General features: G+C 48.8%; 1 long non-coding RNA gene across 1 annotated transcript; it reads left to right on the top strand.

Moving 5' to 3' along the window:
- Positions 1–11,070: 11,070 nt before the first annotated feature.
- Positions 11,071–14,093, top strand: LOC125512191 (uncharacterized). Its single transcript, XR_015608441.1, has 2 exons — positions 11,071–12,418; positions 13,869–14,093. It is a non-coding gene; the product is annotated as an uncharacterized LOC125512191 (long non-coding RNA).
- The last annotated feature ends 995 nt before the right edge of the window (positions 14,094–15,088 follow it).

A 15,088-nucleotide genomic window follows, 5' to 3' on the forward strand; every position in this document is an offset into this window, starting at 1 on the left:
GCTGTCTTCTTTATTCCGGCGCGTATTATTTTTGCTGCGTCATGATTTCCCATTTCCATCTCTAACTTCGGATGTACTTGGGTCGCTGGTGCTGCATCTGGCTAGCCAGCTGTCCTCACCCGTGCAAAAGCAGGTCATGAGGCTTGTTAATGCTGCCATTGTTCTCGGCTTTTCTTGGCCGAGGTGTCTGGCAAGCCATTCGTCGCGGACGCTATGCTTAAAAGCTGCCAAGGCTTCGGCGTCCGGACAGTCGACTATTTGATTCTTTTTAGTAAGAAACCTGTTCCAAAGCTTTTGGGCTGACTCTCTGGGCTGTTGAGTTATATGACTCAAATTGTCCGCGTCCGGAGGTCGGACATAAGTCCCTTGAAAATTTGCCCGAAAAGCGTCTTCGAGCTCTTCCCAGCTTCCAATGGAGCTTTCAGGGAGGCTTTTAAGCCAGTGCCGAGCTGACCCTTTGAGTTTGAGGGGTAAATACTTCATGGCGTGGAGATCATCTCCTCGAGCCATATGGATATGGAGGATATAGTCCTCAATCCAGACCCCAGGGTCTGTTGTTCCGTCGTATGCCTCTATGTTTATGGGTTTGAATCCCTCTGGAAATTCATGGTCCAGCACCTCATCGGTGAAACATAGGGGGTGTGCGGCACCCCTGTATCTGGGTGTACCGCGTTGTTCGGATGTTTATTGTGTTGCATCGTATGCTGGAGCGCGCTTGCGTGGTCCATAGATGGATCTGGTTGCGCCGTCCTTTTGATGTGAGCCCTCGCGTGGATCGCGTATTGGCTTATGTGCGGCGTTGTTTGCCGTTCTATGTTGGCCATGAGGTCGTCTATCCGGCCAGATGGCCGTTTTAGTTTTTGGTTGTGGGGGATCTAAGGCCTCCTCATCGAATTCAGGTTGCAACTTTCGCTTCGGGTAGCTCTTGGTGGGGTGATTACCGCCGTACTTCACTGCTGTGTTGAGCACTTTACTCCATCTAATTCTGAGTGTGTGTTGCGCAACCTTGAGCCTTTGCTTCTGCTTTTTTAGACTCCTCGTGGTGGCAACAACCCTTTGATGGGCATTCTGTTGCTCCGGGTGTCTGTCCGGTGTGATGTCGTCCGGACTATTATCTTTGACAGAGTCGGATTGTTCGGTTTGATTCTCCGTGTTCCCGTGGTCCGGCGATGGTTCACCCTGCTCTAACGCTGGGTCTATATGATCATTGTTTCTGCCGAGGCGGGATTTGGAGCGGCGCTTACACCGCCGCTTTGACTACTTCTCGAGGGGACAACCCTTCGTTGCGTCCTTCCATTCCTCCTCGTCGTCTTCTTTTGGCGTGTCCACCATGTATACGTCATGTGATGAAGTGGGCGTCCAGTGCCCTGTGGGCAGTGGTTCCTGTTCGTATCCTGCATCGTCGTCCATACCGTGGATGTCTTCGGAGTCGGAGTCGAGCATATCGGTTAAGTCATCGACAGTGGCTACTAAATGGGTGGTGGGCGGCGAATTTCTTCGTCATCCGCATCCCAATCCTGTCGGACATATTTCGGTCAGGACTCTCCTGATAAGGAGAGAGACTTTAATGAATTCAGTATGTCGCCGAAGGGCGGGTGCTGAAAGATATCCGCGGAGGTAAACTCCATGATCGGCGCCCAACCGGATTCGATAGGAACGGGCGCAGGCGGTTCGGAGTCCGTGGCCGGAGAAGTATCCGACAGTTCAACAACACGGCTCTCGCGAAGTGTAAGATCGATATTCAGCTAGATCTCCGTTGGGGATGCGGCCTCTGTGGCGGGGTCTATCCACCCGTCCATGGGAGGCGCAACTGGCTCCGAATTAAGGGTCGGAGCGGCTGCCGGTGTGATTTCTCGAACACTGTCCGATGGCAAAGCTAGATCGTACTCATCGTGACCGCGTGACGCACAAGGTAGAGGCTCAAATCCGTCGAAGATCAAGTCTCCGCGGATATCGGCCGTGTAGTTTAAGCTTACAAACCTGGCCTGGTGGCCAGGGGCGTAACTTTCGATCTGCTCCAGATGGCCAAGCGAGTTAGCCCGCAGTGCGAAGCCGCCGAACACAAAGATCTGTCCGGGGAGAAAAGTCTCACCCTGGACTACATCGCTATCGATGATAGTAGGAGCCATCAAGCCTAACATCAACGACACAGAGGAACTCTCAATGAAAGCACCAATGTCAGTGTCAAAACCGGCGGATCTCGGATAGGGGGTCCCGAACTGTGCGTCTAAGGCGGATAGTAACAGGAGGCAGGGAACACAATGTTTTACCCAGGTTCGGGCCCTCTTGAGGGAGGTAAAACCCTACGCCCTGCTTGATTTATTCTTGATGATATGGGTATTACAAGAGTTGATCTACCATGAGATCGGAGAGGCTAAACCCTAGAAGCTAGCCTATGGCATGATTGTATGTTTTTGTTATGTCCTACGGACTAACACCCTCCGGTTTATAGACACCGGAGAGGGTTAGGGTTACACAAGGTCGGTTACAAAGGAGGAGATATCCATATTCGTACTGGCTAGCTTGCCTTCCACGCCAAGTAGAGTCCCATCCGGACACAAGACGAAGTCTTCAATCTTGTATCTTCATAGTCCAACAGTCCGGCCAAAGGATATATTCCGGCTGTCCGGAGACCCCCTAATCCAGGACTCCCTCAGGGAGTATAAACTTTACCATTTTGTTTGGGAACGGCCTATAATGTGTGTAGCATGGAAGATATCGCCATATCTTGGTTGTTATGTTGACAATGAAAGTATACCGCTCAAAATATTATTCACCTCTATTTCAAAACCGAGCTCTGGCACCTCTACAAATCCCCGCTTCCCTCTGCGATGGGCCTATCTATTTACATTCATGTTGAGTCATCATCCTCTTATTAAAAAGCACCAGTTGGAGAGCACCACTGTTGTTTGCATTCATTAATGTTAGTTTACATTGAGTATGACTTGACTGGATCTCTTTTACCATGAATTACAATGTCTAGTCAGTCCTTGATCTTGTTCGCACCGAGATTCGTTCAGCGCGGGTTGTCTGACCATGTCGCAGGACCAACACAGCGAACAAGAATCAAGACCAGGCGCAACCCGCCTTGAGGTAGGGCCTCGTGAGTCCCGCCTTGAGGTAGGGCCTCGTGAATCAAGACAAGACCTTAAGCATGTTCGCACCGATAAGCAATTAGCGGATATATTCACTAAACCACTTGATGAGAAAGTGTTTTGCAGGTTAAGAGGTGAATTGAACATCATTGATGCTTCGAACTTGGAGTAGGAACTCCATTGGATACATGCAAGGCTTGAGCTTACGACTAATCACTTGATATTTCTCCTATGATGATTATCTTATGTCTTGAAAATTTGCATCTTGCATGTTATCTAACCCTTGTAGGTACTTGGATGAATCTAAATCTATGAGATTGCAACTCACTCACATCTTGAGCAATCTCTACATCACCAAGTCTCTACACAATGGTGGTTGATGACAAGGAAGCACAAAACCTTTCAAACATATCCTTTGACAAATTCTATGTTGAGTTTCATGATTGTCATGTTGGATACACAAGTGCTCTTTCTTGTGAAAACTAACCCATGTAGGTAGATGAACTCAAAATCCAAAGGGTGCTCCCAACTCTTAATGGGCTACATCAACCTTGAGCAACCCACACAAGTTCAACTACATGATCAAGATCAACACCGCCACCCAAGGTATGTTATTCCATCTTAGAGTAGCTTTACTCCATGTCATGAGTCAAAGCAACTCGACAAGATGTGAATACATCAAGATACTTCAATGAAAAATGGTAACCCCATTTTGAGCTTAAACGATGAGTACGACCTATGATCAAGTGATCTCACTTGACTCCTAAGTCAATATACTCTAACATAGGTGACTTTGTCATCGCCCAACTCTAGATGAAGTTCTCTTGTGTTCTTTTCTGTGTTCTTGCATTTGTCTCATGCATATTTGTTTCCCCTTTCAAAAAAACTTCATCTAGATCTTTTAGTTTCTTTTCTTTGCTTTTTGTTCTGCATTTTCTACATCCAATTCATTGCAAATCTTTGTGAGATCTTATTTGTCCAGTGAGCTAAGGTGACAAGTGTTTTTCTCTGTGATGAACTCGGTTCCACTGGTTTCATGTCTCCGGTCTAGCTGAAGATTTTCGGAGCAACCGAAGCATACAACTCGGTGACACTGATTTCACTACAGGAAAAACATTTTGCCATTTATTCCTGCTTTATTCTTGATCCAGCTCCACTCAATGAATCTTGTCCTCTGCAAGCATCACATTTACCTTAATGCTTTGTACTGTGATTCAAGGACCGAACCCATTCACAACAAATTCTAGAAGACCCTTCTTGGAAATTGATGTCAAAGGGGGAGAGAGAGATCACATCAAAGCTTAATCATATCTCTAGGGGGAGGGAATACTCCAGGAAAGAGTAATCTTCAAGGATCCCAGATTCTTGATGTTCAAGAGGAGAGATGCCACATGTCTTCTTGGGGGAAAGACATGTTCATATGTGCTTATTTGCATTAGCTCTGTTCATTTGTTTCCTTGAGCTCTGTTTTTCCGTTCCCTATCTTCTCCCATTATCTCATGCTAGATTCAGGGGGAGCAAGACATCCAAGGGAAAGAAATTTATTAAATTCATTGCATATCTTTCTCTTTGGGGACATGTCAATATCTATCGTGGTACTCTGTACTCACTCTACATGTCATCCCAGTCTTGGTACTCTTGTGGTTTCTTTTGTTTGCTCTAGCTAGTGGGTGCATCTGTGTTATCTAACCTTGTTTACGCAGGCTCGTCCCATCCTAGCCAACTCAAGACCACAAGGTAAGTATATGCATCATAGTCATGTGTATGAGAAATTCTTGCTGATGTACATACTGTTTGCAAGGACTCATGGGCATGAAGGTACATTTCCCATATTCATATCTTTTGCCCTGATGCATATAGCCAAGATACATGTAACACATTGCTACTTTGTCATGGTTATGCTCTCACATGCTTCTATATTCCATATTCACATGATTGCATATATGTAGGGGGAGCCTATGCTTGTTACATGTCTTTCCAAAGCTTTACTTGCTATTCTCTATATCTTTATCTAAAGCTTTGATGTATGTTGCCATCAATTACCAAAAAGGGGGAGATTGAAAGCACAAGTGCTCCCTGGGTGATTTTGATAATTAATGACAACATATCTCTTGTTGGACTAATAATTTTACCTAGTATGTTTCAGACAAGTTCAACAAATTAAGTGGCATGGACTAAAGGATGTGGAACCCCTTCAAGATGCTAAGGACAAAGGATTAGCTCAAGCTTCAAGATCAAGACTCTACATTTTCTATTTTAGTGATCCAAGATCACATCGAGTCTATAGGAAAAGCCAATACTATCAAGAGGGGATGAGGTTTTGTGTAATGGCTTGCTTGCTCAAAGTGCTTAGTGATATGCTCCAAAACCCTCAACTACCTTACCCACATCCACATATGACCTAAACCAAAAGTCAAACTCGGCCCCAATGATTCTTTCTATCCGGCGCCACCGAGTTCAGATGTCATAGCCACTGCCACAAACCCTAGGCAAATCGGTTTCACCGATAGGGATCTCGGTCTCACCGAGATGGGTTTGTAATCTCTCTATGTATGTCCATTACCAAAATTGGTCCCACCGAGATTGAGCAATCGGTACTACCGAGATTACAATGCAAAATTTCTGGTTAGCTTATTACCAAAATCGGTCCCACCGAGTTTGTGTAATCGGTCTCACCATGTTTGCCTGACCAACTCTCTGGTTAGCTTATTACCAAAATCGGTCCCACCGAGTTTGTGTAATCGGTCTCCCCGAGATTACGTTATGCCCTAACCCTAACCATATCGGTCCTACCGAGTTGCATATCAGTCCCACCGAAAATCCTAATGGTCACTAGGTTTGCTAAATCGGTCCGACCGAGTTTCTCAATTCGGTCTCACCGAGATTGGTAAATTTTGTGTAACGGTTAGTTTTTGTGTGGTGGCTATATATACCCCTCCACCTACTCTTCATTCGTGGAGAGAGCCATCAGAACATACCTACACTTCCAATACACATTTTCTGAGAGAGAACCACCTACTCATGTGTTGAGGCCAAGATATTCCATTTCCACCATATGAATCTTGATCTCTAGCCTTCCCCAAGTTGCTTTCCACTCAAATCTTCTTTCCACCAAATCCAAATCCTGTGAGAGAGAGAGTTGAGTGTTGGGGAGACTATCATTTGAAGCACAAGAGCAGGGAGTTTATCATCAACACACCATTTGTTACTTCTTGGAGAGTGGTGTCTCCTAGATTGGCTAGGTGTCACTTGGGAGCCTCCGAGAAGATTGTGGATTTGAACCAAGGAGTTTGTAAGGGCAAGGAGATCGCCTACTTCGTGAAGATCTACCGCTAGTGAGGCAAGTCCTTCATGGGCGATGGCCATGATGGGATAGACAAGGTTGCTTCTTCGTGGACCCTTCATAGGTGGAGCCCTCCGTGGACTCGCGCAACCATTACCCTTCGTGGGTTGAAGTCTCCATCAACATGGATGTACGATAGCACCACCTATCGGAACCACGACAAAAACATCCGTGTCTCCAATTGCGTTTGAATTCTCCAAACCCTTCCCTTTACATTCTTGCAAGTTGCATGCTTTACTTTCCGCTTCCCATATACTCTTTGCATGCTTGCTTAATATGTATTGTGTTTGTTAAACTTGTGCCAAAACTCCACTTCAACTTAAAGAAATTAAAAACTGCAACTTTTGGTACTTAGTGTCTAATCACCCCCCCTCTAGACACCTCTTCTCGATCCTTTCAGGCGCGCCCGGCGCCCTCCTCGGGTAGGGCTCGGGGGCTCTCTTTTGGAGGGCCTCAGACCTCGCCAACATCATGAGGGAGGCGCTCGGACACCACTTGGAGGCGTGTTTCGTGGCACGTCTCCCTCAGGAGGACACCGGGCAAGGAGCGCCCAACGCTCAGGAGTTCATCACCAAGGTATCTCAGGAGCTTCAGGAAGCAAGAGCAATATGCGGCGACCGCGGCCCACCTGGCGTTGCTCCCCACCCAGGCGAGGGTGGTGAGCTGCGCGTCTGCATCGACATACCAAGGCTCAACCGAGCCGCATCTCAGGAGCGCTTTTGGCCTTCGCGTGTTGGGCACTGCGAAGGTCCACCTCACAGCTACGTTCGCATGCCGTTCGACCTGCTGAGCGTGGTTGCTGCCTTCCAGCGCAACCTGAGGAGCATAATGGCGGGTCAAGAGGCCAGGCATCACACAGTCCCGGCGGAGATGACGACGGTCATCAAGGAACCGCCTGGACCCCCAGAGCCTCCCGAGGCTCAGGGCCCCGGTGGCTCGTGAGGAGCAACCCCTTCGCTGCATACCTTCAGCTGCCTCAACACCCCCTCATCAACGGAACCAGGTGACATTTTCCAAGTTTATTTATCTGGGAGCGCCCAGGGGGCTGCATTATTCCCAGGCTGTGTGGGTCCGTCCCTGTGGCATGTATCCCTTCTTTTTTATGTCTTTAGCTTACCTTGCTGGGGGCGCCCCTTGGGCTGCATCATCCCCAAGCCGCTCGGGCTGGACCCAGTGGCACGTATCGTTCATGTATTTACCTGAGCTAGTTTGCCTTCCATGCTTAATCTATGTATGATTATCGCATGCTTGATTGTCGCCCACCACGGGAGCCGCGCGCCGGTCGTCTTTCTTCAGGACCCGTCGCGTGAGAGGGTTAGGCACGGCGTCTGCGCTCGGGTCCGTCACTGAAGCATCGATAAATCCAACGACTGAGCTCTGTCTGGCGGGCCGGCCCCGTTCACGTCACCTCCTGGGGCCATTGGTGCTTGCCTTTCTCACGCGAGAACCTCAGGAGATTCGTTCAGCGCGGGTTGTCTGACCACGTCGCAGGACCAACATAGCGAACAAGAATCAAGACCAGGCGCAACCCGCCTTGAGGTAGGGCCTCGTGAGTCCCGAGTCTCTAATAAAATGCGCGCTAGTGTAGGTATATGTATACCAGGATTACATATACCCACTAGCATTGAAACACTTTAGTATGATTTGTCTGTTGTGTTTTCTTTATTTTGCATGTTTGTTGCATCTGTCTGTGTGCTAGTTCAGATTATACTGCATATTGCACACATACCTGGTTTACCCACGAGTACATTCGGGCAGTACTCGGGGGAATGCAAAGTCACATATCCCTCTCTATTTGTGCATATCCCATGTGCCAGATTTCCCGATCCAGAGCCTTGCAAAGGCATTTCCGTCTGGCAGTTCCTCGTCTCAAATTCCTTTTCCTGATTTCGTTTCCAGAGGAACACTGCCAAGTTTATTTCATTCGATCTAGTACATCTACCCGATACAGATTTCAACTCCGATTCTACCTCGACACCTATATTTCGTGGAGCTGTCCGCGAAATTTTTCCCGTGCCCTAGTCTGAATCCTGAGCTGGTGCAGCCACCTCACCCACATCCAAACCTCACCACCCCACCGTCACAGCCTTGCGTGATGCAGCCGAGTCGCCACCACCATTCCACCGCAGCACGCGATTACTCCACCCGCGCAAAGCGACGGAGGATCAAGCATGGCGGAGGACCACGCAGTGCACCGTCTTCTCCCGCATCTCGAGCCACTACACCTAGCCGCGCGTTGTCCCAAGCCCGATCATTCCTGATGAGTATCAGCAGGAGTATCGATGAGCCGATTAGCGTGCCCAGCAGCGCCACGAGGAACAACCGCAGCACCGCCAGGAACACCTCCTCGCCGAAGGAGCTCGGCTCGATATCGCCCAAACTGAAGAGGTAGTAGAGCAACATTGTGTTTGTGCGTTGGAGGAGAGCCGCGCTGCCGTTTTTATAGCCCAACCCCGGTGTACGGTGAGCGAGGTCCAGGAGAACCGCTCGTCGCTCGATCACCGGCGTCCAGGAGGCGAATCCGCAAGCAGTGCCGCCAAGGTGCTGGCCCGCGACGTGAGTACTCGCTGCACCAGCGCCGTGCACGCCGCGCACTATGGCTCTAGGGTCCTCATCGCCCTATGAGCTAGATGCGCGCTGCGCCAAGCCGCACGCGAAGCAGCAGCACAGAAGAAGCAGTTAGCCGGAGGTAGAAGAAGGAGGCTGCCAGTGGGCCCTGGACCCACGTGTCAGCAGGTGAATCCACTGTTCACCAGGGTGCATCTGCAAATTTTTCGAGAGTTTGATCTCGAATGCCCCTAGCCGTGGATATAACCGTGTTTGCCCATATCTCTCTCTGGGTGTACCAATTATCGGTACCACAACTAGTTTGAATCTGACCAAAGGGTTAAAATTTACCCAGAGGTTTTCCCCGGAGTGGTTATCCTTTCATTTGTGCTGTAGCCCTAGGAGTCTTGAGGACGAGATTCTTTTTAAGGGGGGAAGGTTTGTAATAGCCTCAAAATTGGGTTATCAATTTTTGAGTTGTTATTCCTTCCCGGCACTCATTTTCAAAATCTTTCTCCTGAGTTTGTTGGATGACTCTGAGAATTCTTGTCATTTCCAACCTTTCAAAACCTTGCTCATGTGTTTGCCAGTGGGCAAGACCTCTTTTGAATCATCTCAAATCCTCTCAAACCCTAATTCCAATTCTTGAAATTTGAATGTGGCCTTTGTGATTACAAAGGAGCCATCATTTTCCTTGATCTGTTAATCATCCCATATGTTCCCATAGGCCCTCATATCCTTCTAATCCTTGGATATGCAAAAATATTGCTAAGTCTTATGCAATATTTTTGAATTATGATTTATTTCTTTTCTTGCCTTTCTGAGGAATAAAATCCAAAGGCATATCTAGTCCTCTCCTAAATTCATGAGAATTGGTGCAGTTGATCTTTATACCTAATCCTAGCTCTGGCAAATATATTGGCCATAATTAAATAAGGAAAATTGTCTTTCCCTATTTTAAGCCAATATTGCATTTCCGCCATTTTCCAAAGGAGCTACTATTTGTATAGCAAGGAAAATTCCCAAATAACGTGTAGAGTTTGTAATTGATATATCTTCACCATTTCCATCCAAACCCATGCTCCAAAGATCATAATTTGAGCACATGGTCCAATGCAAGTTTCTGCCATCTCTAAATTTTTTGCAAAGGAAGTGTTTTATTCCTAATTCCAATTGAGCTTCAATTAGGAAGGGTGATTAACCTTGATAAATCACCCATGGATACCAAAGATGAGCTCAATCCATTCATCCTAGCTCCCTGTGCAAAATTTTCAAAGTTTCTGACCAGATGGCATGCTTGTGAAGGAAGTACCTTCATCGAGTTTCCAAATGGGACGAACTTTTCCATCTTCTCAAGTATCTCAAATCATTAGCCTCCACCTAAATTCAGTTCATTCCATTGAACTATGTGAGCACAGGAGCAATTCTTTGATTCTGCCTAAATTTTCAGTTTGTGAAGCAAGTATATTTTATCTTGCTCTATTATAGCTGAAATGTTTACCAAGTATTCTCCTATCTATATCAACTCCCTCCACCAAGTTTTGGCTCAATCCATTACCCCATTTGCCCTGTGCAATTTTTCTAAAATTTTGTCCAAAGAGATGCTTTGTGAAGCAAGTGCTATTTTGGTTCATCCAAATGGCATGAAACTCTTTGAGCGTCTTCATATCATAAAATAATTAGGCCATGCATAATTCCAGCTCTATCCAATAACTATGTGAGTGCATCATCCTAAACTCTAATTCTATCAATGGTGGTGCATTCTACATCAACTATCATTTTTAGTCATCCTTGTGAGCTAATAATTTGCAGAAGTGATCGTCTTAGTGTATGATCACACCATGCCAAAGCTCAGACTGCCTCTTCCTGTGCTTGTCTCTGTGCAACACAAACACCTTGCTGCAACAATGTTTTGGATCAGCCTGCAGATCCCTTCTTTGCCCCTTGACCAAGTTGTTACCGCCTTTGAACAAACGGTAGCGAGGTCCATTTCCCAGACATGATTTGGCTGCTCGAAGCGCGCCGTTTGCACCGGTGCGCACGGTGACTACGGGGCAATGCATGCCAAATCTGTGGTCTAGCCACTGTTCTCGTCGGCATCCTTGCTCCGGCCGGTTCTGCTTTGTCCAATCATGTCTCACAGCTCAGCCTCATCGTCTCCATGCGCCTTGACCCCTTTCCCCCTTCGTTTGCTTCCTTGTTGAGCCGTCGTCGCCGCCGCAGAGTTCCTGTCCGTGAGCTCGTCGCCTTCCTCGCTCTTGTCCCTTTCCTTCTTTCGTCCGCGAGTGTTGCTCGTCTCCGTGACCTCCTGCGCGTAGTCCGCGTCCCCCTCGTCGCCTTACCTCCTCTCCCCGTGATGTTGGCCACGTGTGCGCGTCGCCGGCGCACGGACACGTAGCCGAGCCGTGGGTCACCTCGCCCCTCCCTCTAGAGCTCGTCCCTGTGGCTATATAAGCAGCCCTCGAGCTCTCTCGCAGCTCACAACCCCTCCCAAGCCTCTTCCCCGAGCTCCCGAGCCTCTCCTCGCCTGCAATTGCCGCCATGGCCGCCGCCTCGGTCCTCCTAAATTGAAGCGACCCGAGCCACCCCTCCACTCCCTGACCGCACCCACGTCTTCCCCATGCTCCTGTGATCCTCCCCAGCCCCTCACCTCGTCGCTGGAGTACCTAAAGCCGCCGCCCCCAAGATCCAGTGCCGCCGCGGTAGCTCTCCTTTCCGGTGGCCATCTGCTCCCCGCGCCTCCCCGGCAGCCACCCTTCCTTTGAATGGATGCGGCGGGCCACGCCGAGATCGCCGGTGTCCGCGCCACGGCCGGAGACGACCGGAGCCGGCCGCCCCCCTCGCCTGAAGCTCGCCACTGCCTCGCCTGGTCCTCCTCTGTTCCACGCGAGGAACAGAGGGAGGAAGAAGACGAGCGCCCGACCCCCTCCCCCTATGCGTGGGCCCCACGCGCCAGTGGCCCAGTGCCCTGCTGACGTGGATAAGTGGACACGGCTTTTGCGCGTGTACGCTTTCGTCAAATGGAAAGCGTATTTCCCTCTGCTTCAGCTCAAAGTACGTTTTCTTCTATTGAAAGCGTATTTCGTTTGTACATCGGCTCAAAATACGTTTCTCTGTGCAGAAAATGTATTCAGCCCAAAGGCGCGTTCAGTTTTTCCTCCAGGGGCCTGTTTGCTGAAAAAAATTCACCGATAGGTCCCTGAACTTCAACCCTTCGTATCTCGACAACTGTAACTCCGATTGAGGCGAATCCAATGCTCACGTTCTCTGTTCATCGAGCTCTTTCTGTTGGTTCCATTTCCGTAATATTTTCACACAGTGAAAATGACCACTTTGTGTTGCCCGTAAACAGCCCCCTCCCTGAGAGAACTGTTTCCGGCAAATCTTTCCGCGATTGTTTCACACTTCTTCCCGAAGTATTTGTCGCCCCCAGGCAAGCCAACCTCTTATCATGCACCCCGAACTTGCATGTTAACTTTCCTTGCACCTCGTGTGTGTGATTACCTGCAGTTGTTTCTTGCACGTTCCATCTGTTGTTATTTCATTCATGCTATATGATCTTGTTATCTGTCTTGCATGCTTATGCTTTCATGAAATAAATTGACATGCTAGTTTGCTGTTCTTACTGATGATATCATGCTACTGTCTAGTTTAGTTTCATGTTAGTAGTATCGATGTTATGATAATTCTGTTGCACTGATAAGTTTGCTAGTACTTGGTATTGCCATGTTTCGCATGCTATCATTGTTCTTTTGAAATGCTTGATGTTTTGTTACTGCATCGGTATGTTGCATGTTAGTTTTTGCATTCATGTTAATAATGCTTGCATGATGATTGATGATGGAGAAGTTAATAATATGACATAATTACAAACCTCCTCCGTCATCACTGGGATATCATAGTGCCACCCAAGTCGAGCTTTCTCCAGTGCAACCACATTTACCTTATGGGAAGGTCCTAGCTGGGTCTATTGCCATGCCTCTCGCCGGTGCCTCCCGCGATGGAAGGTTATGGGCATGCGCTACCCTGATCAGGTAGGCGGACATAACATTGTGTGCTTTTTTTGTTTTTATGGTACCTTGTCCCCGTTTGGGACCGTTTTGCCACAACGGTGGCCGTTCGTGTCTTTGGTAGACATAGGGCCACCCAGGACTGAACCCCATGGGAGTGTTGGTCGAAATGGTCGGGAGAGTGTCATGGCACTAGCTCGGTTTTGTCGGAATGCTTGGTCCGCACGTATGGGAGTGCGAGGCCAGGGTCCCGTGGTGTGGGTAAAGTGCGCTACCTCTGCAGAGTGTATATTTAATCTATCGATAGCCGCGTCCTCGCTCATGGGCAAAAGTTCGTAGTAGGTCACGCTATCGGATCTTGGTCGAAATGGAGGATAAATCTGCTAATAACTTGTGTGATAATTAAAAAGTGATAAATCATGTGATGACTTGGACTATGGGAAAATCGTGAGAAGTCACGATGATGTGTTGATATGACCCCGAGATGAGGTCTTGGTAAGTCATGTGTGTGCTCCGAGGAGCCGGGGCAGAGTAAGTGATTGTTGCATAAGGTTATTATAACATGTCTTCATGGGAGGTAACTAGTAGTTTATTTCCAGCATAGTTTCATGATGCCATGCTTGTTTTGATATGCTATGCTTTGCTGTTGTTATGTTAGGAGTAAATTTGATATGCCATGCTAGTAGATGCTATGATGTTGTTCATGCTTAATTGATTTATGATTCTAGTTAATATCATGCCATGCTTAGAAGTTGTTTTGAAATAGACTGTTGCATATGCTTGGTTCTTGCTTTGTCATCTGTTTGTTTGGATGCTATGTATTTGGTTGTCTTGCAAGTACATTCAATGTACTGACCTGGCATGTCATGCCAGTTTTGTAGGTCGTGCCCAAATTGTTCGCTTGTTCCGTCATGCTAGGCCGTAATCTTGCCAGTCCTGTGAGTTGTGGAGCCCAGCCAGAGTCGATGAGCTGCCAAACCAAGACTTCCGCCGCCATTAAAATAGACTTCCGCTGCCGTTTAAATAGCCTTAGGGCTATGCCAGATAATTGTATTCATCAATGATGTAATCTTATACACATGTATTTGATGAATATTATTGTACCTGGAATGCTGTATCATGGACCTGTCGTGTGTCAGGCGTAATCCTGGGCTGACATGCGAAGGCCCCCTGTTCCTTGCAGATCGGGGTGCCACACTGGCCTTGACCACGACATCGCGACCTGGCATACCAGCGACGGCTGAAGCCTGCCTGGGGACCGGGACATGTCGGCGTAGAGCACCATGCCATCTCAAGATTGGAAAGGGGAAACCTAGCTGGAACGGAGCACGCACACGCGCATCTTTATAATAAGGATGATATCAGCAAAGGACATTATAGACGCCTTACACGCCCCAGCGGGGTCCGTTTCGATTCCTCGCAGGGAACAAAAGGAAAGGAATCCCTAGGAGCTCTATCTACACACGCCAGACGACGTCGACGCCATCATCAACAATGAGCCACGAGATGTCGGCGCCAACCCCATCCAGATCATCGACGGCGGTGGCCAGACGCTGCAGCCTTGCTTTGGGCGCGACGGGAGCTCGGGGGCACGTAGTTGTCATCGCTCGTCTCCGGAGACTCCACGAGCTCGGGAGAGTCGCTGGACCACCAGGAGTCGCCGCTGTCGCTGGAGGAGCTGCAGGCGAGGCCTGCGGGAGGCCCAGCGCCCGCCGCTGTGCCGTCCTGGTGACCTCCTTCAGAGCAGCACTCCAGGCGGTGGCCTTCCTCGTCGAAGACCTTGAAGAGCAGCACGGAGGCGCCGTCGTACTCGAAGTGGATCGGGAGGGCGCCCTCCACGCGGCAGACTCAGGCAATCTCGCCCCAGCCTCGGGTCATGAAGATCCTCCCGGAGGCGACGACTTCAATTTCCGCTCCAGTCGCGGGGGCGTCACAGTCGGCGTGCTGTAGCCAAAGCTCGAGGAGTTCCCTTGGTGGCATCTCTGCATAGAAGAAGGAAGGGAAGTGAATGCAAGTGCTCGGGGGCATCACCACCCACAGCACGAACTCGCGCAAGGAGTCCACAGCGTGGACCCCTAGGGCGACAGTGTGCG

Source organism: Triticum urartu, chromosome 6A, assembly GCF_056163025.1.
Source record: "Triticum urartu cultivar PI428250 chromosome 6A, HENAU_Tu73, whole genome shotgun sequence".
Taxonomy (NCBI): Eukaryota; Viridiplantae; Streptophyta; class Magnoliopsida; order Poales; family Poaceae; genus Triticum; species Triticum urartu.